Consider the following 2,500-nt stretch of genomic DNA (forward strand, 5'->3'; position numbering starts at 1 on the left):
CTCTGACAGATTTAAAAGGCTTGATCTGCATCAATGAGACCATGGGCTACTTGCATATAGACTCACAATAACAGTCTCCAAAATTATTTTGGCAGGAATAAATTTACTCACTAAAGGAAAAAATGTTTCTTGCACATCCTTCATTTTAGATTTTAAACAATTTAGATGTATGAAAATCTAAATGGTGTCCCCTTACCCGGCACAATTGAGGCTCACTTTCTCACAACTACTTCTGTCAGGAAGAAGCTTCTGGAATAAATCAAACATCTCAAATTGCTCGTCCTCTGTTAAGCTTTGGATGACAGTAGTTCCCCTTGGTCCCTTTCCCCTGTCTCTCCCACAGCCAGCAGAGGTGGGGTCTGTCCTCGTCCCTATCTCCAGCGTTGGAGCTCTGCGGACGGATGTACCCAGCCCTAGCCAAACCCGGCAGACCCCGGGGTCGTTCAGACGTTTCCTCTTCCATGCAGGAGGGCGGTGAGGAAGATCATGACACATGGAGAAATCAAGCTGCAGCCTCTTGCAAAAGGGTCCAGGGATTAGGAGTTTTGGGTCTCTCAGAGGGTGTGTGTCATCAGCTGTGCGAGTGAGGACCACGCACACTCGTGCGTGCTTTCTCGTTTAAAGCTGCGTTCGGGCTCTATCACACGCGCGCACACACACACACACACACACACACACACATACACACACACAGTCACATGGAGTTTCCACAAGCTGCGGGGTAGAAGTAACCGTGGCGTCACCACAGGATCTGCAGGACCCGTTGTTGTGGGCGGGACGAAGGCCCTGTGAAGGCTTTGCAGCTGCAGACAGTAAAAGACAGAGGGAAGGTTCCAGCTGTGCTATGACAGATCCTTCAGGGGCAGGAAGGGTCCTTTACAAGGGCAGGAGGTGGGAGGAGAGGGCCCGGAGAGGATCTCCTCTGTGGTGCCTCCAGCCAGAATTTCATTCAAGCAGAATACAGAGCCTTCCTGGTGTGGGGGTATGTCCAAGTGCAGGCTGTCCGCAGGGCCTCATAATGGACACCGATGCTGGTTGTGAAACCATATCAGGCCGGACTTAGCAGAAGTTGGATGCATTGAAGGTTAAGGGTTCACTCATTCATTGGACACACACACACACGCCCGCGCGCGCATACACACATATATATACATATGTAGTTACATTTTGGCTTGGATACAAAGTTCAAACTCAAATTATGCAGCACTTCTGAAGTGTTTCCAATACAAGGTCATTATTAGTTTTTCCAAAACAAGAATATTATTATTATCATTATTATTATTATTATTATTATTATTATTATTATTATTATTATTATTATTATTATAACGTAAGTCATGAATTAATAGTCCCTTATGAATGTTTCAGCTAGAGTCGTAATTGTCTCTAATAATGAATCAGAGCTGTGAATTGTCTAACTCTAAGTAAGACTTCTGTAAATAAACACGGGACAGAGAGTGACCTCCTTAGCCTTTCCGGGTGAAGTTTCCTTTTAATGCTCCGATCTCTGCAGCTTTTGGTGAATTCATATCATGCCCACCAAACTTCACAGCTGCAGAGGCAAAGTGACATGCATAATAGACATTGGCATAGTGTCATAATTAACTGTGTTGTTAAATTGGTATTGCTGATATAATCTCAGTGCAAAAACAGCATGGTTATGAATAGATTGCTTTTCTCCTGGTGATCTTTGGTGTCTAATTAACACATCTGTGTTTGCTACTGTCAAAGCCAAAGGCCAGAGACAGAAATAATAGACTTGTGATGCTGTAGTGTGTGTGTGTGTGTGTGTGTTTGTGTGTGTGTGTGTGTGTGTGTATTAAGAAGTACTGACTGAAATAATGACGTGAGTGGAACTGGCCCTTGGGATGTTCTATGATGTGTGATGTGGATCGGAAGTGTGTGCTGCATACTTCCAATGCAGTGTGTGTGTGTGTGTGTGTGTGTGTGTGTGTGTGTGTGTCCCTTGGGTCTCTTTATCATTCTATACAGGGTAATAAGGGCTGCAAAAGAACTATAACTCTGAGATTAACCATCACACAGCTACTCAGATAATTACACACATTCTCTCTCTCTCTCTCTCTCTCTCTCTCTCTCTCTCTCTCTCTCTCTGTCTTTCTTACTGTCTGTCTTTCTCTGTCTTTCATTGTCTATGCAATGTAATTTTAGCTTGTCCAATTTCAAAATATGCTACAATAATATGCTACAGTGAATGAGTGGTATTACATATCCAAAACTCACGATACTCATCAACCATTTAAATGATAGCCATCTACCATACTTCTGATACAGGAATTTCCTCAAATAAGAAGAGTAATTTGGCAATATGCGATTATGACAATCATCCCTCTTATGGGTTTGAGTGTTGTAAATGAAACTCTTTTCTTCCTCTCTGTCCAGACCTCCTGAGCATTTGTGCAAGGGGACAAATTACCAAACATCCTGCCACCGGTACCTCAGAATAATAAATCCCCCCTACTGTGTGTGTGTGTGTGTGTTT

At 43.4% G+C, this 2,500-nt stretch overlaps 1 long non-coding RNA gene across 5 annotated transcripts in view; it reads right to left on the bottom strand.

Moving 5' to 3' along the window:
- Window positions 1–2,444, bottom strand: part of LOC113582429 (uncharacterized) — a 16,308-nt gene extending 13,864 nt beyond the window's left edge. For all 5 annotated transcript variants that reach the window (XR_014125343.1, XR_014125342.1, XR_014125344.1 and 2 more), the window contains exon 1: window positions 197–2,444. This is a non-coding gene — a long non-coding RNA (uncharacterized LOC113582429). The remainder of the gene's footprint in view (window positions 1–196) is intronic.
- Between the last annotated feature and the right edge of the window lie 56 nt (window positions 2,445–2,500).

The sequence above is a fragment of the Electrophorus electricus genome, chromosome 9 (assembly GCF_041902795.1).
Source record: "Electrophorus electricus isolate QZ-2024a chromosome 9, ASM4190279v1, whole genome shotgun sequence".
In the NCBI taxonomy this organism is placed as follows: Eukaryota; Metazoa; Chordata; class Actinopteri; order Gymnotiformes; family Gymnotidae; genus Electrophorus; species Electrophorus electricus.